We start from the raw sequence: 27031 nt of genomic DNA, 5'->3' as shown, positions 1-27031 counted from the left end.
AGAAGCTGAAAAAAGACACTTCATTCTGGGGCTGGACCCATGTTGCTGCTCACCTCCAGAATGGCAAAAGAGAGCTTGGCCCCTGAGCTCTTGGTTGTGCTTTGCATTGCCATGACGTCCAGAAACCAATCAATCCGGAAGATGACAGAATTGTCATCTAGCTAGGCAAAGAATGCCCCTCCCCATGCCTGCAAAGCAGTGGCATTCCCCACTGCCTTACATAGCTGTGCACAAGATTCCTGCCTGCAAATAGTTTTCCCATATAACATATGTTTTAAAAAGCACTGTCGGTAAGAGACCAAAGGGGTCTGGAGGTGAGTAATGACAGTAAGGAGAAGGAGCTGCTTCTACAGCTCACTCACTTGCTGGTCTATCAGATCTATCCCTGTCAAATAAACAGACAACATTGGTGAGGAAGAGTGATGATAATGGCAGGAATGGGGAAGTAGAAGGGTTACCAGATACAAAGCGGGACAGTGTGCCTGTACCTTTAACCATAGTAGAGAAGAGGCAATTTTGGCAAGTGCAGATCTACATGAAAGGTTTTAAAAAGCTGCACCTGCCAAAATTCCCTATTCTATGCTATGCTTAAAGGTATAAGCACACTGTCCTGCTTTGTATCTGGTAACCCTGGAAGCAGGTTCATTGGGAGAAGGGAGACCCCAGACACACACACACACACACACACACACACACACACACACACACACACACACACACACAGAGGGCATTTTGCTTGAATGCTCACCACCTTTGAATCGAGCAAAGGGATAGCAAAACAAGGGATAGCAAAAGACTCGTGTCCCAGAACTGAAGGGGAGAAATGCGGCACTGTGCATGTCAAAATGATACTAGTATAATTATTAGCATGTTCTGAGTGAGCAAAGCTCCCCACATGCATCCTCTTGATGTAATCCTTACAGTAACCCTATAGGGCAGTGGTATTCAGATTGGGGCGTCACTTCCGAGGTGTAGTGTGATCGCTCTACTTTCACTTCAAAGCGGCTGGGGAGCCCTGCAGGCGCTCAGGCAGGGCTCCCCACACCATGGGAAGGCTGCTGCAGGGACTGGTGAGTACATCCTAGTCCCTGCAGCCCCCCCCCCGAGTGGCACGATCCTGGGGATTGCGTCACTGCCTTCCCCCCGCCCCACTGCTGCCCTCCCTACCCCGCAAAGACTTAGTGGCTCTCAAACTCTCCCAGAGAGTTTGAGAAGCACTGCTATAGGGCAAGAATCAGCATGCCCATATTACAGCTGGGGAGCTAAGGCTGAGAGGGCTTGCCAAAACCCACTAAAGGCCCAATCCTGAGCCTGCGTGTCAGTTTACTGCTAGCAAGCACTGTCACAGATATGCCATAAGGAACACTTGTGAGCCCTTACCATAGGCGCAATGCCGGAACTAGCCCAGTGTTAGCCCACACTTCTTCCGGCACTGGGCCCGCAGTCCACCGCCCAGCGGTCACCTGAACCAATGGGTGGTGGAGAGGTGAGAGGGGGTGTAGGGGGAGGTGTTCCAGGGTAGGAGGAGGTGGGGGAGGGTGAGCGGAGAGCAGGGAGGAGGTGTGGATGGAGCAGGGTGGGAAGGGCATAGGACCAATGGAGCTCAGCTCCATTGTCAGCTCAGGTCCACAGTCCCACACAAGATTCTTTGATTATGCAATGGCTCAAGAGCCACTGCAAGGCTACTTCCCTTACTCAGAGGAAGGGGACAAAAGTCCCCTTCTCCCAAGGAGGCGACAGCAGCTGCCCAGGGCATGCAAGATACTGCAGCAGCCCCACAATAATAATAATAATAATAATAATAATAATAATAATAATAATAATAATAATAATAATAATAATAACTTTATTTTTACCCCGCCTTTCTCCCCGAAGGGACTCAAGGCAGCTTACAACAGGTTAAAACAGATTAAAAACATAATTTAAAACACATAAAAGCATCTTGACACATATCATAAAAACAGCAGTCAGATAAAAAGCAGTCAGGTAAAAAGAGCACAGAGCAGCAAATCATAAAAGAATCAGGCCTCTACAAAATATTAAAAGATGTTGAAAAGATGTTAAAAAGGCTGAGAACTCAGAAGGCTTATTTAAACAGAAGGGTCTTCAGGCCTCGCCAAAAAGTCTCAAGAGAGGGAGCCATTCTTAAGTCAAGGGGAAGGGAATTCCATAGCCTTGGTGCCACTACTGAGAAGGCCACTATAAGAAGGCAATTTTATAAATGTACTTAGGAGTAAGTCTCATTGAACTCATGGGACATACTGCTGAGTAGGCATGCATGGGATTGGTCTGTGAGTTCATGGCAGAGGCAAGACTGAACCAGGGAAGACCTCATTCATGATGTCACTGAGGAAGCCATGCGCAGTTGCGTTCATTGTAAATGAACAAAGATTGACTACTCAGGCTGCACTGAGCTCCTTTCTCACTTTCCAGCCATGTGACTCATGTCTTTCATTAGGGGTGCCCTGGGAGTTGGTCCTAAAGCAGCAGGTACATCCACAACAAATTGGCCTAATAGTTTGGTACAAGGCATGGAAGGACTGGGTTTCATCTCTCTATAACAGGGGTCTCCAAACCTTGACCCGGGGGCCAGATGCGGCCCACAGTGGGCCTCTATCCGGCCCGCAGCCAACCTCTGATCCCCTGAGAGCCTCTGGCCCAGTTGACCAAACACAACCAGAGTTTTGCTTGTGGGGTGAGGGAATGGAAGACTGTTTAAGTGTGTGCTTTGGGCTGTGTTGGTGTTTGGATAAATCCTTGACATTTGAGCCATTTCATCTAAGTTCCATCTCTAATGTATTTATTTAAATTTTATATTTAATTATCTTTTTCGACCCTCGACACTATGCCAGACATTTGATGCGGCCCTTCAGCTGAAAAGTTTAGAGACCCCTGCTCTATAACATCACTGCTCAAGAAGGAATGATGGCAGTACTCCAGCAATGAGTTACGCAAGACTCATTTACACAGAGACTAATGATTTCTCGCCTGCAATTCTACTTGCCTGCTTCACCCATTTTTCCCCCATGAAGTCTATTGAGTTCTAAACTTTAAAATCAATGCGAAAGCCAGAGATGCAAAGAAAATAAATTCCCTCCTGGTACTTTGCCTTTCTCTCTTTCTCTCTCTCACTTCTAGTTCCAGCAACTTTGATTCTCAGTAACCTTGAAGATGAAAAATAATAATTCCTTACAAAAAAGCAACAGAAAAAAAAATGTGCAAATGATATTTGCGACTCTCCCAGCTGGTGTTGGCAACTATTTTACTACTCGGCAGGAAAATACTAAACTCTAAATGCAAGTATAAGCTCCTCAGTGCGAGGACAATGTCCCACATTCCAATCTAACCATTCAAACTGCAAGGCATATAATAAAAACAGTTTCTGTTCTGAATGAATAATTGAAGTGCTTCTGTGGCGAGGCCTCTAAAGATCCACATGGGTGAATATTTTTGAGGCACTTATGAAAGCGATCCCTACTGGAAACCATCTTCCAAGCAGAGGCAGCATGGTTTTTTTCCTGGGTTACTTTAATTGCTTGCTCTGCATCTTTACTTATTGTTAATTGGCCCAGTGTACTTGGTGGAGGAAGGAGGGCAAGGAGAAGGTCGGCTTTATGAATGAAGTTTAAGAATCCCTGCTTACCGAGGATACGGCATGACCTGTGTGGAAGCATTTGCCTTTTTACTTCACAGGTTTTTCCCTTTTTGCTTCTTCCCAATTGCTGAGGTTGTTTTGGCAGGGAAGGGGGCGTGATTCTCATAATGTTAGCCTTATGATCTACTTGTTGGATTGCTTGAAGGAAGTGACTGTTAACAAGAGCTCTTTAGCTGTGGAACAGAAAAATGGACAACATTCTGCTGAGATGGGGAGATTTAAAAATGAGACTCTCAAATACATTTCTTTTTTCATCTTTGCTAACCAATCAAAGGGCTGCAAATCTCTCCCCCTCCCTTCCCCGCCACAAACAGATGTGCTGTTCCTAGTGAGGCTGCACCATCACGAGCACTACTACAAAGCTCTCTCATTGATTCATTGTATATTGACAGTGCCAGATATCATATGCAAACTTTCATAGTGGGATTGCAAAAGGTATAATCTCAACAGTAATCTCTCTCCACCCCCCTTCTCTCTCTGTGTGTGTGTGTGTGTGTGTGTGTGTGTGTGTGTGTGTGTGTGTGTGTGTGTGTGTGAGAGAGAGAGAGAGAGAGAGAGAGAGTTATAATTAACATTGCACCATTTTTTTTCACTGACTTTAGTCTTTTAAAACACAGATATTAGGCCTGGAATATTTATTTACCCCCTACCAATCCTACCATCTTTCATCAGCAATAGAGACAGACAACTTCCTGTGAACTCCAGCTGAAATGTCATGTTAGAAATAAATGCTGTACCTAGATCAATTAATTCTTCTTAATTAATCCAAGGATAAATGTTCCAATGTGCTTAAACAGCTTGCGAGTTGAAATGCCAATCAAAATCTGATGCATTAGTTTGTGTGGGGGTGGGGGTTGTTTTTTGCTTTTATTAAATGTAGTGCTATTTTAGGGAATAGCTCTTGGTCAATGAGGATGTATTCAAAAGATCAAATGGCCACACCACGCTTCAAGCACTGGCTACTTGCTTGGCCCTACCCTTGCACAGGACAAGGCTAAGCATAACATATACCCAGTTGGATCAAGCTGGGGGCTGTTTTACCTCAATGTCTTCTCACTCTGGGCTGCTGATCTTCACTGTCCATCACGCTCACCCTCAAGATTAGCTGGTGCCTTTGGGGCCAGGTAGGAATTTCTTGGCCTGACTGGCCATTGGTCAAGAATTTTTTTTTCTTGCCTATCCCAGACCATCTTCCATTAGTGTGCTTTAGCCAGTTGGTCACTTCTGGCAGGCATAGTGAGGGACAAAGACTAAGATTGGAACTAGTTGTGCATCCCAAGGTATGTAAGAGCCGGAGGGGAAGCCAGTACCGGTCTTCAGAGGCTGTCTGGTCAGGGATGCTGGCTGGTGGCTCTTAAGTCCTGAATTGCAAAGACTATCCTAAAGGCTTTCCAGCTTAGGATGAAGTGAGCAATTTGGCTGCCTTGACTCCTTTCCAGAGGATTGCAGGGGAAAATCAGAGGTTGGTATGAGCTGATCTCTTGCTGGAACCAGGATACTACACCTAACATGGGAAATGGGTTAGATGCCCACACTAAATGGGGGGGGAGGAGCTTCCTAGTTCAGGATCTGCTGCCAGATTTGAATTGTATGCTTAAATCAGTGGCCCGACGTATACCCGCAATGACCTTGCCTCTAGTTTGTGGTGGGTGCTCATCACTTGGAAATTATATGCACCCAATGGAAAAGGTAATCCTGAAGATGCAGATGCATCTTCCTCAGAAACGTTCATGAGTAAACTCCTGCTAATTGGGCAAGAGGCACTTTTTCAAGTGGTGTTCCACAGGGGGACAGCAACCATCCCTCTTCACTCCAGCATAGTGTCTTTCCTAGTGGCTGTTCGTTTGTTTTCTTCTGCATTTTTTTAAGATTGTGAGCCCTTTTGGGACATTTAATTATTTTACTTTGCTTGTAAACCACTTGGTGAACTTTTTTTGTTGAAATGCTGTATAAAAATACTGTTAATACGACAACAATAAATGGAAACTCAGAAAAATTTGAAAAGAAATGCTACAGAAGATTTTCCTTTCAATAATGTATACCTCTCCCTGTGTCTGAAGATTCAAATAAAAAATGAAAACAATAACACAATGCAATTTAAAATGGCATCACCAGCAGCAATAAAACCATGTATCTGACAGGTGGATTGCCTCATAAAAGTGCAGAACTAGCCAGCTGAAAAAGACAGGTCTTTATGGTGAGATGTCAGAAATATGGAAGTTCACTGCACCTCACAGAGCAGGGAGTTCCATAAAGGCCACCACTGCCCTCTCATGGGTTACAACTAAGCATACCTTTAAGGAAGCCAGAACTTGTTCACAAGAGGACCTTCCTTAGAGATCTCACAGAACAGGCAGATTCCAAGATGCTCCAAAGTTGTTACTACTACTACTACTACTACTACTACTACTACTACTACTACTAATTGGCTACCAATAGTGCTTACTATTACTAGTAGTTGTACTATGTAGCATTATCTACTTTTATTGTCTAAGAAATCATGCCCCTGAGCAAACACTGCGAAGTCAAAAACAATTTAACAATGCAAGTGAAACCTCAACCACCTTTGACACTTCCATATGAACAAAATTCATATGGTCTAAACTGAGAACTCTGCAAATGTCAAGCATTTAAAAACTAAAAGATTCTTAGCTCACAATAGTCACCACTGTAAAGTTGCAACACAAACATTAAATATCATTCCAAAAATCCTTTTCAAAGGTTTCTTATCCTCTTGATCTCTATTTAGGGAGTATAATACAAGGACATCTGCAAGAGGAATCTGAAGGCCTTAGGAGTGGACCTCAACAAGTGGGAAACCCTAGCCTCTCAGCGGCCCGCTTGGAGGCAGGCTGTGCAGCATGGCCTTTCCCAGTTTGAAGAGACACTTGGCCAACAATCTGAGGCAAAGAGGCAAAGAAGGAAGGCCCATAGCCAGGGAGACAGGCCAGGGACAGACTGCACTTGCTCCCAGTGTGGAAGGGATTGTCACTCCCGAATTGGCCTTTTCAGCCACACTATGCGCTGTTCCAGAACCACCTTTCAGAGCGCGATACCATAGTCTTTCGAGACTGAAGGTTGCCAACAAATAACTAGGTATTTATATACCGCCCTCTGGTCATCAGATTACTCCTCTGACTTTGTTCAAGGCGGTTTACATAGGCAGGCATATCTAAATCCCTCAAGGGGATTTTTACAAACATAGATGTTCTCTCTTTCAAGAACCAACCACATTTCAGATGGATCTTACCCATAGTCTTTGTTTACTTTTGTACAGTCACTGCTTTGTTGACATGATTCGTAGACTGGCTGCATCCATAAGCTGGAGCTCTGAAAGGGATATTATTTTCCTATAGTACAAATGCTGATTAGCTGAAACGGTGGCATGCCATAATACATCAGGAATATACCTACTGGGAATGATGTCAAGTCGCAGCATGTTGGCAGGATGCTTGAGTTACTCTGATGCCTGTGGTTATCTGATAATGCAGTAACAATCCATCACAAAAATAATACAGAAGCACACCTTTCGTAAGCTAGAAAACTAACAAGACTTTTCCAGAAACAATGCATGGAATTATAATCTGTTTTCTATTTTTACTGTCATTTTTCACTTGGTTAAAGGATTTGACTTTAAAAAAAAAAAAAGAGAGAGAAAGAAAAGGGAAAAGAAGATGTGTGTATAAATTCTACAGTCCCTTTGTACCCTACTCTGTACAATATGTTCTACCTGGAACATGAAAAGCCATGAAAAGTAGAAAGGCAATAAAAAACAAACAAGAAGGCTTAATTTTTCCTTTTTTGAAATAACATTATATGAGGGTTATTCGTAAAATAAAAAAAAACAAGAATGAAAGAAAACAATTCTATTATGCACAAAAGTTACTATAAAACACTACTTCTTGTTGTAATCACCATTCGAATTGAGGCACCTTCTGTAGTGTGGCACAAGTTTTTGTATGCCCTCATCAAAGAACATCAACACGGACCCCATTCGCTGATTTGTGAATGTCCGTGAGGTTTTTGGGCACCCAACTTGCACAAAACTTGTGATAGCCTAGTTTCTTAGTCACAGTTTTATACAGAAGCATTGTGTATGCTCCCTACATTATTTCTGAACTTTTCATCAAATTCCCTCAAATTTCACAAATGATGGAAAGTTCAGAAATCGTGAACCAATGGCACTTGAGAATCACTTTGTCAACTCATTCAACAAAATTATCTGTCATCACAGTTGAAGGGGAGTACCAAGTATGTTGTAGGGAGTATATGCAATGGTTCTGTATAAAACTGACTAAGAAACTAGGCTATCACAAGTTTTGTGCAAGTTGGGTGCCCAAAAATCTCAAGGACATTCACAAAAAGCAGCAGATGAGGTCCATGTTGAAGTTCTTTGATGAGAGTGTACAAAAGCTTGTGTCACACTATGACAAGTGCCTCAATTCGGGTGGTGATTATATTGAGAAGTAGTGTTATAGTTAGTAACTTTTGTGTATAATAGAACTGTTTTCCTTAATTCTTGTTTTTATTTTTTAACAGCCTACCAGAGGTTATTTTCTAAATAGCCTCAAAAGAAAAGAAAAAAAAAACTTTGTTCCTTAGATAAGCCTGTTAAGTTAGTCCAGTGCTGTAAAATCACTCACTGCCATCACAACAACCCTGAATTATAGGTTATTATGACTGCCACATTATGGATGGTGTATAGAGAACTGGGATGGGGATGGTGACTTGTTCATAGCTACCTCTAAGTTCATAATGGAGCCAGGCACTGAATTCTGAATCTTTTGAAGCCTAGCAGGCTGGCCAACAGAAAACCATTATATTTGACACCCTAGCACAATAGGCAAATCACTTTCATCAAGGTTGAAGATTCATCATATGTTTTGGAGTAAATGGATCAAGAACAAATAGCAGCCTTACAAACCTTCAGAATGTGTATTAGCATGTATTTGCATTAGCCCAGGGAATAATCAACAATGTGGAATTGGGTAGTGAAAGATAGCACTGGAGTGCCAATAGATGCCTGTGGATGTGGACATTAGTTTTGGAGGCCTGACACTGAACTCTCAAACACCTTAATAAAGAGTTGAGCCTATAAGAATTCCATCTTTCTCTTCCTGTATTGTAGGTAAGAGATTATGCAAATCTTGATAGGCTTTCCTGGTAGTTTAGGCTGCAATCCTAACCACACTTTCCTGAGAGTAAGCCCTGTTGAACAAAATAGGACTTACTTCTGCGTAGACCTGGATTGTGCCCTAAGGCACATAAGCCCTGAATCTTCTTTAACAGGTCACCACAGATTCATGCCAGCCCTTGATTCATGTCTTGTTCAAATATAGTCCTTTCTGGAGTACTAAACATACCAAGGCTTTCACCTAGTAATAAGAGAGTTTTCTCCGTTCTGCCCTTTTATTCTTTTGATTCACTCCTCCTGAATTTTGGTTAAAATCAAGGCATTTCTAATATTAATTCCATAATTGACACATTAAGAGTTTGCCACCACTTTTCTCTTTCTGTAGATCATTTACTTCTTATCCTCCCTCTGCTTTTCTAATGTACATACATGTGTCACCTGTGTGGAGCAGCATGATCTGAGATGCTGCCCACCACTGCCACTGCCATAGTGCACTGGAGGGAAGAATAAGCCCCTTTCCATGTAGGGAATTGTGTGAACGAAGGAGCTCCTTCATATGCACGGTCCCTGTAAATAAAACCAGAAGTCCTGCTCTTACAGGTTTGTGAAAACAGCATGAGAAGCATAGTTAGGAAGGCAGGGGATCTGTTTCCCACTCGAGTGAGCAGGAAGCAGATCATGGTGGGCTAGGGAGAGAGAGCAGCAGCAGATTCAGAGTGAAGTGGTGGATCCTGAATCCACCATCCCCTTGTCCCCTGCCATCTGCCGCTGGTGCAAGCCACATTGTGGTAATAATTATGCACAGGCGCTGGGCTTAGCCTTGGTGGCAACAACGACAGCGGGCACGCCTGCGTCTGTTGCGTCTGCGCAAGAGCAAAGTCTTGGCCTTGGTAATATGCTGAGTGTCTGAAGCCCAGTGCTGTCAACAACAGAGTCATAAACTAGGAATGTGTATCACGGTTAAGCTAGAAGCTCCAGTTAGAGCTAGCCAGTGTAATCTTTTAACCTTTAATAAACTCAGTATTACTTCATGTGTGTAAGACTCAATAAAAGCCTGAGCAGGCTGGCTGGGGGAGGAACTTCTCTCTCGATCTCATTTTGTTCCGCTTCCGTCTCAGCTCACTCTCGGCATTTCTCTGAAGCCATGACTGCCGTCTGTTTCATTGCTCTGCTCTTTGCTGTTCCTTGTTTATAGTCTCAACCTTCTCAGTGCACTCTGCACTCCCACCAAGCAACAAGGCTAACAAGCCTTGGGTGCTCCCCAAAGCAGGTAAAACTGCTACACGCATCAGTTCTCTTCAGGGCTGGTTCAGCACGGAACCCCTGGCACACACTAGAATCCCACAGAGGTTCTTGTTTTTTAGATGGGAGGAAATATTTCAATAGGAGGAAAAATGGCTGCCATTTGAGATAAATGGCAGCGTGGTCTTGCCTTATGTTTTACTGCACAGTTAAAATAGTAACTAAGGACAAGAATGATAACCAGAATATGTATATTTCAAATTACTAGCTCTTTCTCCGAGAAGACTCCAACTTAATATTCAGTAAAGAAATAAAATATAGAAAATGCTTAGGATCTCTGGGGATCTTTTCCTCAGAAACTGTCCCACAAATTGTCTCACAGTTATCCTGCCAGTTTTAAATAAGCCTACATAAATACATGGTGTCAAAATGTGGGCTTCTGCTATTGTTTCGTAAAACAGGAGCATCCTGAAATAATACATTTCTAGGCTATCAATAATGGACAGTTACTTAGGGGCCCAGTCCTATCCCATTTTCCAGTGCTGGTGCAACCATACCAATGGGGCGTGGGCTGAATCCTGTGGTGGGGAGTCAGTCAGAGAGTCCTCCTCAAGGTAAGGGAACATTTGTTCCCTTTCCTCATGGTTGCATTGCAGTTGCACCAGTGCTGGAAAATGGGATAGGATTGGGCACTAGGCTCACTCTTATGTCCTCTAGAGGTGAGCCTCCTGCATCAAGCCTTCCAGTTCTCCAGATGGCTGTGCCTTTTTTATCTTATGTGGTGATACCCCATACTCCGTTCTCTGACCCCCACTGGACTGGAGATTACATAAGTATTAACAATGCATTGCAGGAAATTAATTTGTATGCAATCATAGTCTCTGAATTTTTTAGTGTGTGTGTGCAGTTTTGGTTGGTTGGCAACCTTCAGTCCCGAAAGACTATGGTATAAGCCTACAGCACCCAGTATTCCCAGGCGGTCTCCCATCCAAGTACTAACCAAGCCTGACCCTGCTTAGCTTCTAAGATCAGACGAGATTGGGCATTACTCTTGCACACAGAGAAAATATTCTGCAAAAGGAATCTTGGCAACTGTGTGTTCAATAGCATGAAGTTTGCTTTTTTGTTAGGGTTTCATTTATGCACACAACGGCACACGTATGCAGCAGTAAAGCGCACATATAAAGCATTCCCATGCAGTCATGTACAGGGTAACATCATTGTGGAAATGCGTTTTGATTAATGCAGAGGGAGAAACACGTGAACTGAACCAAATGGTACATGCACAGTACTCTGTACAAAAGCTGGAAGTAAACAACAGAGAAGATTCCTCTTAACATGTGGAGTCAAAACTAAATCACCTGATAGGGCTGGCCAGAGACCACCTAGTGCCTGAAGTGGCATGTCAAATGCTACTCTCTCTTACATCAGCCTGTTTTCGTTTCACTCCGTGAGAAGGAAAAGGGGAATAAGGCAGAAGAGGAAGTATGGAGGGGGGTGGATTGCTACAGTAAGCAAGAGTCAAGTGGGAGGAACCAGAACTTGTCTCAAGAGGCTGCCTGGCTGGTGACCCTTGGGTTCAAATGGCTAAGACCATCTTAAAGCCTTGCTGGCTTGGGATGGGCAGAATAATTTATCTTCCTTGTCCCCTTTTCCAGGGGTTGGTGGAGAATACCAGGGCTCAGTGAGAAGTAGTCTCTGGTTGGAGCCAGGGTGCTAATGCCCAAGAGGGAAGTGACAGTTGCCTTTGTCTTCTCCAGGGTAGGTGCCTGCGCTAAAGGGAAGTTTCTTGACTAATCAAAAACCACTGCAGGATCAATAGGGGATTGTATTTAGAATGAATAAAGTTATCCATTCCATACCAACAAGCCTACCTGTCTCTTGTCATTTGAGGGGACGGGGTCTGGGCAATGTGTGCCAGAATTGGGCAAATGTCCTATCAGCATCATCTGAACTCCATCTCTGTCCACTAACCATTAAACAAATGGGTTCTATAGTTGAAACAAAGAGGACTGTTATCAACTATCTAGTACTAACGACTATTGACAAACCAGTATGACTGATGGGTTTTGATTAAATTCAAGACAGACTATTGGCTAATTACTTTATAAGACACTAGTATGTCTAGCTGCCCTTTTCTTTTTTAATTGAAGTCAATGAGTCACAGACTGTTTTCACTGGTGACAATCAATTAGCTACCGTGTACAGTACATATTTCAGATCTTTCTTCTATTGATGCCAAGGCATTTGTGATGCTCTCCCATTTTATCTAATTAATTTTTCTTGTTGCCCATGATGATACTGCTAGACTCTCAACAGCATGACTGAATGTTTCATCAACACATATTGAACAGAGCAAATTAAGATGCTTATTCACGAATCCACTCTTGGCCTTTCTAGCAGATATCTAAAATACATTATGTTCACCATGTCTACTCAGACTTATGACCCATCAGAAGTTCTAAGAAATTCTCCCAGAAAGCTTGCACTCAGCTTGAACACAGTAAAAGGAGACAAGTTTGGCAGCAAACCAGAGGCCAGGACTTCCCCATTTTGGATTGAAAATGTGAAAAATCACTCATCATTAATCCTATTCCAGTATATGTCATTTCTTTCCTGAAAGAATATCAAGATTCTAGATACAATAAGTAGATCATGATTTCTAATGTAATACAGTGATGCCTCGCAAGACGAAATTAATTCGTTCCGCGAACCGTTTCGTATTGCGAAATTTTTGTCTTGCGAAGCTAAACCAAACAAACAAACAAACAACAAAAATGCAAAAGAATTCGTCTTGCGAAGCACGGCCATAGAAAAATTCGTCTTGCAAGTCACCCAAAAAATCGCAAAACGCTTTTGTCTGGCGAGTTTTTCGTTGTGCGAGGCATTCGTCTCGCGAGGCATCACTGTACATTATTTTCTGTGGAGACCACCAATTTAGACCACCAAGTGCTAGAAACCTGTGTAGATGATTATCTTTAATCTAAATACCATACATAGAAATGGTTGTTAACAATGGATGGGTTTAAAAAAAAAAAAAAAATAGTATTTGTATTATTCCCTCATGGTCCTGAAACCTATACACTATGCATTTTGGACTATTTTCTTGAAGTCTCTATATGTAACTATTGACACTGCTGCTTCTGAAAGGGGCAGCCCAATCCAACCCAACTTCCCATTCAGTGACGAACCTGTGCCAATGTTGTACATCCTGTATCCTGGTTTTTGTTTTTGGTTTTTTTTTTGGGGGGGGGAGAGATTCGACCTCTGAAATCCACCTCAGGGTAACATTTCTTCCCTTCCTCCAGTGTAAGCCCACATTGGCTGACTGGGTCTACTAAGACCTACACCAGCCATATCACTGGTGCAAGTCTGTGTAGGTGCTGATCAGGGGATAAAGACAAATACGGCTGCGTTGATACTGCCCCCTTCCTGCCCAGATCAGGAGATCAAGACCAGTACTTCTCTATTGATACTGCTCCCTTCCTGGCCTTGATCTACCCTGCTCCATGCCCCCATTGCTGCTCCATTCCTCATTCCCCATTCCCTACCTCCTAAATGAACTTCCCGGAGCTGGTGGATATCATTCAGCTGCTGGTATGTGGAGCCAGCTGCTTGCTGCTTGCAGCAAGACTGGTGTGTTGTATTTTTCAACAAATATCCGGGGCCTTACCCTGCCAGAATGCTCATTCTGGCTGAGTAAGGCCTGAACAGGATGGGGCTATTAGGTCAGATGCTCAAAGCTCTTGACCTCTGCAACGAAGATGGCTCAGGAAAGCTATTTATTCTGGAGAAGGAGACAAGACTGAAAATACCAATGTGCTGATGTAATGCTGTTCCTGTCAGTGTTTAATTATTGTGGTGCAATCTTGTCTGCTGACCAGTTTTATCACAGACATTGACCACTTTGGGGGACTCAGGAGGGCAGTGTAATGTTCAGTCACCTGAAACTTCTTCAGCTGCCCCCTTTGTTGCAGGAGGTGTGGTCCTTAACACTATTTCCTTCCTCCCTATATCTCACACTCTCTCTTCCTTCCAGGACATCAAAAAACAAGTATATACTCTGCTGGCCAGGCCATTCTCACCAGACTTCCACATAAAGGGAAGAGCTCTTGGGTCCTCTGTTCCAAAGTAGTACACCCTCTGGTCACAGTCAGAAGATGCCCATATACAGTCTACTGTATTTTCTACTAGGTATCCAGGTTAGGTTTCTGAAAAACCTAGGGGATACAGAATTAGCAGATACTAAATCACCGATCCTATGGGGAAAATGGGATTAGTTTCCAGAGGACTCTTTTCACCATACACTCTATGAACTTTATGAACCTGAATCTTATGAAATCTTATGGGGTATACCTAAAGTATATGGGGCTGGGTGATAGGACTCATATACATCTCCAACATCTGATGCTTCCCCCTCTGTGCTGGATATCCTTCAATACACTGAAGATTGTGGCAATGATGATGCCAATTTCTCCCTGCTGCCTATCCCTCAACCCTTTGAATGTTGCTGGCCCAACAACAAGGTCTTAGAGTTCAGCAGTGGGGAGGGGGTTGCTTTACCTGTCTTCCTCCTACACTTCTTGGCCTCTTCCCTTGGCTTGTCCCAGCTCCAGAGCAGCCCTCAGGTAGCCTTTCAGAGACCTCTCATCATTAGCCTCTCATCATCACCAGGGTTGTGAAGGTTCAACTGGAGTCCCTGAGATGGTGCCCAAGATGGTGGGACAAATCTGGAAGGAGACACAAGTGTGTTAGACAATTTGTGCAGTACAACTATGGACTGTTGAGTAAAAGTATTTCTTATGAAACCTTAATCAAGGCTCTAAAACACTGCTTGGGTCAAGGTTGAGGACAAATGGTGATTCATCAGTCTTGAATTGCAAAAGTGATCAAGCCTGGGATAGACGGAGCAATCAGCTTCTTTGACCTCCCTTTCCAGGGGCTGATGTCAAAAAGCTTGAATCATTGAGAGGCGACTTCAGGTGGAGCCAGATTGGGGTCACCCAAGGGGAGCTTGACAGGATCGCTGTCCTTCCAGGGTAAGTGCCCACACTTGAAGTGGGAGGATTTTGTCTACTTAGGACTCACGGCTGTAATGGATTGAGCAATTGTTAACAATCAATAAATGTGACCCATTTCATTCCAAGTCACCTTGGAAGTCATTCCAAGAGTGGTTTGTGGTGGTGTCCCTGGGCAGTGACCTGAAACATCATGCAAGGCCATAATTCTATACACATATACTTACCTGAAAGTAAGCAGCACTGAACCCTGTGAGTCTTGCCTCTGAATAAACATGCATAGGTGCAAGCTGCCCATTTGAATGTATAGCCTGTTGCTAGTCCAAGGCCATTTGTAAAACAATGTCCAGATTTCGAGATTGTTAACAGGGTAGTGGTCACGGATACCCATGTATCAATTTGAAGGAGAGAGAAGGCAATTCTGCAAGGTCTACACCGGAAGAAAATCTACACTGGAAGGAGAAAAAAATACCCGCCAGCTTAAGTGAGTACATCTTACTAAGCAATGCATGTCAAATTCTTTCCTTTCAGCCACAACACAAAAACAATAAAGATCTTGTTAATAGTTCTGCCTTGAAGGCAGTGAAGAAACAATTACCTTGAGAAAAATAAGACGCAAGGCAACTTCTTTCACATTATGAACTAGAGAAATAATAGCAACGTGGATTTTTTTTCTCCCTAAATGTTCTATTTACATAAAGAGTTGTCAAATCAGCATTGTATACCATTATTTTGCAGGTAAATAGAGTCTGTTGATGGTGCCATCTACAATGAAGCACTACGCAGTTGACGTATTAATATCCCATGCCCTTCGGCTTTCATCCGCTGAATCCATCATTGTATTTTGTCCGCTACTTATGACATTCAGGTAGGTTGTTTATGCAACTCAACTGTTTTATCATCACTGGTAATCTCCGTGTCTGAAGCTATTTACAAAAGTATATCTAGTAATAATTGGTCAGTTTCCACGTTTTCCAGACACAGCATAAAATCATGGAACTGCAAAATCACCAATGGATCATCTAGTCTAACAGCTTGCACTGAAACATTTATTAATAAAACCGACAGCCTAATCCTAAGCAACTTTCCAGTGCTGATGCGGCTGCAATGCAGCCCCAAGGGAACAAATATTCCCATATCCTGAGGAGCCCTCTGTGACTGTCCCCTTCCAGAATACAACATGCACTCTGTTGACATGGCTGCACTGACACTGAACATTTAGTTAGGATAAGGTTCCTAGACTACTCTCACACTGAGCTGAGAGGAAGCTCCACTGAACACAGTGGGACTTAACATAAGAACCTAAGAACAGCCCCACTGATCAGACCAAAGGCCCATCTAGTTCAGCTACCTATATCTCATAGTATCCCCATCAGATGCTTGTTATCTGGTGTGTTCCCTGGGGCATTTGGTGGGCCGCTGTGAGATACAGGAAGCTGGACTAGATGGGCCTATGGCTTGATCCAGTGGGGCTGTTCTTATGTTCTTCTTATGCCTCAGGGAGCACCCAAGAAAACAAGAGACCTACTTCCTGGTGCCACTCCCATCTGACATTTTGAGGAAGCCTACTTCTAAAATTAGGAGGGTGACTTGTAACCTGTGATGGACTTTTCCTCCAGAAATTTGTACAATCTCCTCTTAAAGGCATCTAGGCTAGATGCAATCACTACATCCTGTGGCAGGATGTTCCACAAACTAATTAATTGTTGGGTAAGGAAATATTTTCTTTTGTCTGTTCTAACTCTCCCAACACTCAATTTTAGTGCATGTCCCCTGGTTCTGGTGTTGTGTGAGAGAGAAAAGAACATCCCTCTATTGACTCTATAATTGACCCTTGCATAATTTTGTATGTTTCAATTATGTCCCCCTTCGGGCGCCTTTTTCCTAGATGAAGAGCCCCAAATGTTTTTCCTTAAAAAAGAGGTGCCCCAGTCCAGTAATCGTGTTTGTCACTCTCCTCTTTTCACTGTATTGTTTTTGAGATGTGGCAACCAGAACTGGATGCAGTACTCCAAATGTGGCCTTACTGTTGATTTGTACAATGGCATTATAATATTAACTGTTTTATTCTCAATACCTTTTCTAATGATCCAAAGCATGGAATTAACTTTCTTCATTGCTGCCACACATTGTGTTGACACTTTCATCGAGCTGTCCACCAGTACCCCAAGATCTCTCTCCTGATCTGTCTTGGACAGCTGAGAACCCATTAGCTAGTGGTTCCCAAACCATGGGTCCATGGCCCACCAGGGGTCCCAATTCAATTTTTGGTGGGTCATGAAACTGACAATTAGTCTAGACTATGACTTGACTAGACAATTAGATTAGATGATGTGCATAAAGGTTAAACAATCTGCTTCGTGGGGAGGGGAAGCACACTATGGCCAAAACCACTGAGACTTGATTGGTTGGTAAAGATGCTAAAAAGTTTGGGAACCACTGCACCAGCCTATATGTGAAGTTTTGATTTTTTTTGTTCCAATGTGCATTACTTTATACTTACTTACTTCTGAGTAAACACGTATAGGATAGCACTGTCAACCCATCAGTAATTTGTATTCTGGAATCATATGTTAGTATTCCATTCAATTCACTTCTGAATAATGAAGTATTGTATTCAAGTAGCTTTGCCGCGAGAGAGCTGATGACATGGCTTCCTCATGAAGCTTGAATCAGCATATAAGGTGTCTATGCCATACCCCCCAAACTAGAACCAACCGGGATAATTTGATGCCATTTTTGGATTCAGCATCCCAAATATACCCAGTAGGTCTAAGCTTCATGACAACAAAATGAGTGTCGGCCTGCATAATATATGTTTACAATGGACAGCACACTGACTAGTGCTTCTGTCTTTGGGAGCTCTCTCAATGCACAGGTGCTTTCCCCATGAATGGGCAGCACGTTCCTCTCATGCAAGGATCCTTTCCACTTGCTCAACCACCCCTGGGCAATGCTCCTTCTGTTCGTGCTCTTGTGAAATCTACGGCACCAAGAAATGATTCTGAAAAGTCCAGAAAATGCATTTAGGCCTCCTGCAGAAGGTAACCCATTTCTCAACCTGGCATACGAAATCTGCCCTAGGACACAGTGGATCATTACCAGTGTAATAAAGCTAAATTAGGTGAGTTTCAACAGTTAACAGGTGGATGGATTGGAGGCCATATTATTAATGGGACAACACTGATAGCCAGGGCTAAACAAGGTTATTGCAGGTAATGAGCTTGACTGCAAAGCCGAGTGGCTATTTGCAGAGGTAATGAAAACTGTGCTTCCCAAATTAAGGTGTTAGTAAGCAGCGAAAGAACTCAGCTGCATCTAATTAAAAGCGCACGCTGAGGCAGGGAGATAGAGCACAAGGGTAAACAAATGGCAGGCAGCACGTTTCGGTGTGATATGTGTGTATATATGGAGGCAACAAAAATGCCGCATTTGCTGGGCCTTGGTTTGAAACATTGTTATGTTTCAGAGCCCAGTCCAACTCCCCACAATCTTGCATCAGGCAGCATTGCTGATGGAGCCCCTGCTGCATACAATGGTGGGAGGGTGGCACACCAGGTGGCCTGGGAGAGGTAAGTAAATATATATATTTACTTACCCCTCTGTAGGCTGCCTGATCAGAGGTTACTTTGCTGGCGTAAGTCTGAGGAGAGGCAAGGTATGTGTCAGACTGAGAAAATGGGGATAACATACCAGCATGCACTGCTGCCATTGCTGGGATCCATTCACCTCTTGCCCTCAAAATGTCCCTTGCTCGCCCCACTCCTGCCCCACTTCACTTATCCCTGCTCCTCCCACTCCCACCTTCAAACCACCCTTCTTCCACCTTATTTGCTCCAGCATGGTGTCCAGGAGCCACTTCCACATGTGCAGGGCCTCCGGGCAATTCCACCAGCACACCTATTTATGACACCGTTGCGGCACTGATGGTGATGGACTGGGAGCAGTGCTGGGAACTCGAGTCAGTGACTTGGACCCGAGACACGGAAATGCGCGTTTTTCTGTGACTCAGCAACTTGTGAATTGCACACATAGAAGACTCTGAAAAAGATCCGAGTCAGGGCCTCCCTGGCCCAGTACTTGTCCCCATGCATGCTGACTCGAGTCTGCTTGTGTCTAGGGGTGTTTGCTTACCGTTTCCATGGTGTGGAAAACCTCGTGGGGACATAACTCTGACCAGCGAGCAGTAGGGAGTTCCAGCCGGGAGGCAGGAAAGGTTAATGAATCGGGTGGGAGAGGCGAGGCATGAGAGAGTTCTTTCTCCTCATCTCTGATAGGAAGGAAGAAACCAATGATCATTGGACAAACGATGGGCATTCTGATATTTTTATTGACTGAAGGAGAGCAGGTGGCGGAGCCCAAGGGGTTTCTTGCCTTACAATTCACTGCAGAAACCGTGGGAGGCGGGACCGAACTGTCTTGCCCAGACTATCTTGCTCTTTACAGATAGGTGAGGACAGCAGGGGAGTGTTCAAAGAGAACTCCAACACACACACAGAGCCTGGCAGCAGCCCTGTTTTTTCCACAGCTGGCTTTTTAAGGGAGAGGGTGACTCGACTCATGTTCATTACCGTCACCCAAGGGTGACTCGGAGACTTGGAAAGTGCGCCCATTAGGACTCGTTTTCAAGTCGAGTCATGGGGGTGGTGACTGCAACTCGACTCAAGTTAAACCCTGCTGGATTTTCCCAGCACTGACTGGGAGTTCCATAAGTGCTCAATAAGATTGGGCCATGAGTCAGGTAATGCATGTAATGAGGGAACTGATGACTATTTGAGATGTATTTTTAGGAAACTAAGCAGTTTTTTCTTGGGGGGGGGAACAACTTACACAAACTTTTTTTTGTTTGTTTGCATATTTGGGGACCCCCAGCTTTTTGTACAAGCTGGCTCCAGTTGTATTATTAATATACTTTGTATCACAGTAGAATGGCATGATGGAAAATAACCAAATCCAATTTTTCAATAATCCTCTTAAGGAACTGAAGCTTCGCGTCTGGAAGCATTATGCCAACACAAACCCATTCCTTGCAATGGATACGACTGCTATAGAAGTATAGCACTCCATCTGTCCTCTTCACAGTTTGCTGAACAGGAAACTGCTTAGTGGGGGCAGTTTCTTGTGCTGCTAAAAAATGATAACCATTTGTCATAGATGACAAGAAATAAAGATGCTGCTGATGTTGGCTACCACTTATACTGGAAAATGCATTCACACGAGCTGCTTTTTGGTTTGATTTCAAATTATGTCTACTGGAAAAATCAAGCCAGGTCAATGTACATTTGATTAACCTGTTTTCCAAGTCAGGAACAGTCAACCATTATGTTTGGACTGGGCGTTGTGGGGACAATGTGTGGAGACATGGGAGCAAGATAAGTAGCAGACACTCATTCATTTCTTCCGATATGATTGTCTTGTCTCTCTGTTCAAAGTAATCGTGTGATAAAGAAGTTGCTTAGGCACGTCATTGGCAGAACATAAGAAGAGCCCTGTTGGATCAAGCCAAAGGCCCATCTAGTCCAGCTTTCTATATCTTACAGTGACCCACCATGGCTTGTAACCTGTGATGAACGTTTCTTCTAGAAATTTGTCAAATTGCTTAAAAGGCATTTATGCCATATGCCATCACCAAGGAGTTCCACAGATTAATTACAGTCAGATCAAAAGTGGCACAGAAATTTTTTGCATACCACTTTTGCCCCTGGCAGTGCTTCTCTTAAAGCCTACATTTTTCCAAACCACAGTTTCTTTCTTGGGTGCATCTCATGCAGCTTTTCATCTCTAATGGTGATATTAGTGGTAGAGAGTGCCTGGGTCATCTATATGATAGAAATTTTCACAGATTATGATTTTTCTGTGGAGCCGCCATCATAATGAATTATGTCCATTAGTGTCCCATGCAGGAACCATAATATGAAGATTGGCCCTTAGGCAGATATCATTCCTAACCCTACTACCTACTACTACCTACTACCCTACTACCCTACCCAGGGGTGCTGTGTGCCCTGCACCACTTGAATCCCCCACAAAGCTGCCTCTGAGTGAGTGAGCATGCCTACACCCCTCATGAATCAGGGGGGAGTAAGCAGATGGACAAATGGGCGCACCCCACTCTCACTTACAAGACGGCTGTGAGCACCTTCCTTGCTTTTGCACTGTTTCTGTCGCAATGAGCAGGCATGAGTGATGCAAATCCAGCATCCCCTGTTCCTGCTGTCTGCAAACAGAAGCAGTGCCAAGCAGAGAGGATTGCATGCTGTGCATTTCTTAAGGGAAGAAGAGGCTCCAAATCACCTGTTCCTGCCTGCATGGTTCTTCGTAAGCACCAAGAAGGTGGGGAGAGGCAGAACTGCAACAGCTTTCCCTCCTAATTTTTCTAGCAAGACTGGAGTGAGAAGGAAGCTGCCTGTGCTGTGACCCTCTTCCAACATGCTCTCAGCAGGCTGGAAGAGGACTGGAAGTCCAGCTGGAGTGGGAGGCTAGAGAGGATGAACATTTCAGAGGTATCTTCATGGCAAGTGTAGCCCAGCTGTTAGCTAATATTCTTTAACTAGGGCGAGGCTGCCCTTAGGGCAATTTGACCTATTGGGCCAAATTGGGCCCCATACACTAGGGCAACCCACAGGCACCCGCAGCAGCAGCCAGCACCTTTATCTCTGGCATGGAATCTTTCATGCCGAGGCTTCGTGAGGAGAGCCTAGCAAGTGGAGCATTGCTACTGGATGGTCCTTCCTCCCTCATGCCCAGTTCCGATTTGTTTGAAATCCCATCCCCTGAAGCAGTTGGCAGTGATGTTGCTGTCACTCCTCCTGGTGAGTAGAGGTCCCCCATCGGGGTCCCCCACCCAACAAAAATGTTTTGCATTGGGCCCCGCAGCTCCTATCCTGTTTTCCGCAGTTCCTAACCTGGTCCTAGATAGAAGGAATTGAAATTAGTAGACTGACAGCCCAATCCTATGCATGTCTATTCAGAAGTGAGTCCCGTTATGGTCAATGGGTCATACTCCAAGGTTAGTGTGGTTAAGATTGCAATCTGAATTAGGGATTGAACCACCAACTCATAATATAGGTGAAGTATATGTTCTGTCATTGAGTTGCATACAAATGTTAGACTTGCCCAGAAAGCATATCCAGATTCACATCAAGGTAAGAGCCTGACCTACATGGAGAATGAAAGCTGAAGCTAGGACCATTTCTTAAGCCCACTGTAATATAAATTCCACCCTTGGAATCTCAGCCCAGATTTGCTTGCTAGTAATTAGCTAAGTAAATGACCTGTTTGTTAGAAGATTGGCAGATAATCTTAATGTGACAATAAGCAACTTGCCGTAAAATCATTCCACACACCGTGTGTTGCTTCGCTCTCCCTCATTAATTTTGTAAGATTTAGCGATTGTTGATGAGACTAGAATTCCCTGATGTGATCGAGAAAGGCGTCAGTGCAAAACAAGTCTTATCATATTAAGAGGGTGATAAAATGATTGCTCGAGTGACATTGTTGGAGTAATTTAGCTGATACTATATTATCATGGTGTAACTGATCTTTAAGTTATTCCTGAGGATAATTGGAATCACATCAGATTCACACACATTGATTTCCTAAACGATACTATTTATACCAGTGCATATTCAGTATCATATCTGAAGAATGGGAGCACAACTTCCATCTTCTGAAAGGTGGAGTGGGGACAGCCAAGAGATTTCAGTAGCAGGGTAGCCTAGGAGTTAGAGACCAGGGATTCTTAAGAATGAAACTTGCAGCAAAACCCCAGAAGGATATCATGGTTGTTAATATCAAAAACTGCTGAGATTCAAGAAAACCAACAGGGTCACATGTCTCCTGCCTGTCACCCAGCAAAGGTCATCCAAGAGGCAGTTTCAGTCCCATAGCCAGGCTGAAGGCAGACTTAAAAGGATCCAGATAATCATTCTTATCCAAGACTACTTGGTGTTGTGAGGCCAAGGTCAAGTTTGATACCAGTCAATAGATAACAATCAACCAATTCAGTGTTGCTTCTTCAACTGTAGTTATAACTTATAGCACTGTCTTTTTCATGGAGGAGGGACCAGCCCTTGTCTCAACGAGGTATTAACTACCTCTGAGGTTCACATATTTAACATTCCCAGGCCTAGTGTGAGCTGATAGGGAAGGCAGCTGGAAAAGGCAGGCTCACCAAGGAGAATAGGATCTAGTACTTAGTACCCACAAACCCCTTCAGAAATACATTGGCCATTGTGCGTCTTTAGTGCAGGAGAGGCAGGAGAGGTGAATGTAAAGGTTGGGGCTACAATCCTATACATACTTTCCTATAAGCAATTCTATATACACTTTCGTAGGCGTAAGCCCCATTGAACACAATGAGACTTATTTCTGGGTAGACATGCATAGAATCATGCTCCAAGACACTCCATTGGAATGCATATATTTTATTACACTGTTGTTGGCATCCTTCAGTCTCGGAAGACTATGGTGTCATGCTCTGAATGGTGGTTCTGGAACAGAGTGTCCTCTCCTGTGTGCGAAGCCTGGGTAAAGTAGGTATGGAGGATAGGCTGTTACCCATGCAGCAAATCCCCCCTCTCCACATCACTGAAATGGTCCAATGGAAAGGCAGAGGCCAATACAGTTGGTTCCAGTGGCATCGCAGGAGTTGCCAGAACGTGACTCAGGGACTCCGGCTCCGGATTTTGCCTCGAGGTTGACTCCTGAAGCCTTTTCCATAACTGGATGAAGCCACAAGGCAGTGGAGGTTTGGGATCAGAGTTTTCCTTCTCTCAGATGAGCTGGGGGCTCAGATTCCCCTAGGGGCTGGGGATAAGAATAGGCCCTCAGTTTGTCTGTACTTGTCGTAAGAAGCAACTAAACAGCCACCGGGTAGATGGGACTCGTCAGCCTGGGAAGGCATTTTATTACAACCAGTGCCTTTACTAATGTTATAGTATTAATATAGCAAAATTACCTCCATATAATTGTCATAGCATTTTTATTGCTGAAAATTTATGTGGATAGGAATGTATGACAGATGTACCCACATGTATTGAGCAAAGATGTCAGAGTCACACTGTAGAATTAATACAGTTTACTATCACCTACTCAAGATATGTGGAATAATTAACTACAACTGTGCCTGAAGGATCCACATTGCATTTTACTAGAAAAATCTTACAAGCTTTGCGCACTAACTGTTGTAAATGTCATAGCAGTGTTTAATCACACCATCCAATGCATAAAAATCTTCAAAAAAAGTATTCTTAATTGACAATTCAATTACGTCCAAAATTATATGCAAGGAGATAAATTGAGCTACAAACATTGTGCTTTGTATTGTAAGCTTGACATGTAGGCTACAGAAGACCAGAGAACAATTGTTGTACTTGAGCTATTATTGTTAATCTGGAATTGCCTATAGTCCCAATGGAACTGGGCCAGATAAATGTCGAACTTCAAATAATTTGCTTTGACTTATTTAGGAGAATGGCTAGAAAAATGTAGTTCTAATATTTCTTGGAAAATTCAGAAGCAAACTTCACCCTGGGCAGGCAGATCTATCTCTCTTAAATTTTAGGGGCCTAATCCTAGCCAACTTTCCAGCACCAATGCAAATGTTCCCTTGCCTTGGGAAGGCTTTCATGACTGCCCCGGCTCCCCATTCCTGTACCCCATTGGTACAGCTGCATCAGAGATAAAAGAAAAAAGAAAAAAACCACTAAAAAGTGGTTCCAGGTGCTAAATGTGTGAGAGCCACTGTTGTAGAATATGTGATCTACATGCAACAGAAGAGAGACTTTGCCCATCACAGCATTAATGCTCCCATTTCAAAGTGTTGGCAGGGATGTGGAAGGAAAACTTTGGCATGAAGTGAACGCCAGCCTTTCTGCGTGACATGCCTACAGCATCTCGGGCAGTTAATAAAACTGGAGTAATGGAAGCCACAGCTGCTGTAAGCCAACTTTTAGTTTAGGAATTACAAAGTCTTTTTTCATTTAAAATTCTGGAGGGAATTGCTGCTTTTGTCCTGCTCCTTGTGGCTTTGCTATGCTTTTTTTCCCCCTGTAACTTTTATTTTAACCTTCTCTTCCTTTCCATTACCTTTCAAGAAAGATTCCCCTTAGGGATGGACGTCACTCAGGTGAAGTTCAAAAGCATCACAACCGGCCTGTGTTGCTTGCAGCCTTTCATAATAATTGACTTAGAAAGAGAGAAAGATCCCTTTTTCTTGGTTTTTTTTTTTAACATAACAAAATAGGAATTATTTTGGAGTCTACGCTGCACCTGCTTTCGTTATGGTAGCTGTCCTTGTGGTACCTTCTGAAGTCACAGCACAAATATGTGTGTGTGTGATTCTTTTTAAATGTTGTGCTCCAGGATGAAGTGTCTGCCGCTTCCTTCTCCCTGTGATATGCCTTAAGTCTCCCTTGCTGTGATATGCATTTTTTTTCCCCTGTAGCTTATATTGAAGAGGAAATTACTACTGTCCTTGATGGGGGGGGGGAGGTAGTTTTAAAGCTTTTTAAATATGAAAGTGGGAAGCAAGAGAGTTTGAAGCTGAAGATCAAGGTAAAAGAGAAGAAAGGAACTAGCTAGCCAATGGGAGGGATTTTGTTTTGTTTTTCTGTTACCGACTCTCAAGCAGTAATTCCAAACCATAGGCATTCCCTCAAAACTTTACAGGACTCAGCTGTGATTTAAATGAATACTTTTTTTAGAACTAAATTGCAAAAAGAATAGCTGTATGAGTCTGTAGCATCACAAAAAGAAAGGGCTTTGTGGCACCTTCAAGAATAATGAATGCAGTGTTGTGGCACGCCTTTTCATAAACAAAAGCCAAATTTCCCACCAATACATTTCCCCCCTCCCTGTGTGTGAGCATAATGTTTCTGCCTGTTGGAAAATTGTGGTTGAACTTTTCTTTCTTTCTTTCTTTCTTTCTTTCTTTCTTTCTTTCTTTCTTTCTTTCTTTCTTTCTTTCTTTCTTTACTTAAAAACATAAGAACATAAGAACAGCCCCACTGGATCAGGCCATAGGCCCATCTAGTCCAGCTTCCTGCATCTCACAGCGGCCCACCAAGTGCCCCAGGGAGCACACTAGATAACAAGAGACCTCATTCTGGTGCCCTCCCTTGCATCTGGTATTCTGGAAAAATTTTGCATTTTGCCTCTGGGGGAAAAAAAAATTTGCATCTGCAAAAAAAAAATAATTGCATTTTGCATTTGGAAAAATGGATTTTTCCTCTAGAAACATGTCCAATCCCCTTTTAAAGGCATCCAGGCCAGATGCCATCACCACATCCTGTGGCAAGGAGTTCCACAGACCAACCACATGCTGAGTAAACAAATATTTTCTTTTGTCTGTTCTAACTCTCCCAACCCTCAATTTTAGTGGATGTCCCCTGGTTCTGGTGTTATGTCAGAGTGTAAAGAGCATCTCTCTAGCCACTCTGTCCATCCCCTGCATAATTTTGTATGTCTCAATCATGTCCCCCCTCAGGCGCCTCTTTTCTAGGCTGAAGAGGCCCAAAATGCTGTAGCCTTTCCTCATAAGGAAGGTGCCCCAGCCCAGTAATCATCTTAGTCACTTTCTTTTGCACCTTTTCCATTTCCACTATGTCTTTTTTGAGATGCGGCGACCAGAACTGGACACAATACTCCAGGTGTGGCCTTACCATCGATTTGTACAACGGCATTATAATATTAGCCGTTTTGTTCTCAATACCTTTTCTAATGATCCCAAGCATAGAATTGGCCTTCTTCACTGCTGCCGCACATTTGGTCAACACTTTCATTGACCTGTCCACCACCATCCAAGACTGTCTCTCTGCAACAGTAAAAAGCAGTTTTTAAAACTGATTTTAAAGGGATGCATTTTTTCCCTTCTCCAGGGATCAGCACATTCCTTCTCATTTGCAGGGGCCATTCATGTTGAGTCAAATCCGTGTATAAAAAAATCCATGTATAACAAGGCTGGGCCTGTATGTAGCATAC

The sequence above is a fragment of the Tiliqua scincoides genome, chromosome 2 (genome assembly GCF_035046505.1).
Source record: "Tiliqua scincoides isolate rTilSci1 chromosome 2, rTilSci1.hap2, whole genome shotgun sequence".
NCBI classification, from domain to species: Eukaryota; Metazoa; Chordata; class Lepidosauria; order Squamata; family Scincidae; genus Tiliqua; species Tiliqua scincoides.
The sequence above is the reverse complement of the archived record's forward strand: the minus strand, read 5'-3'. Positions refer to the sequence as shown.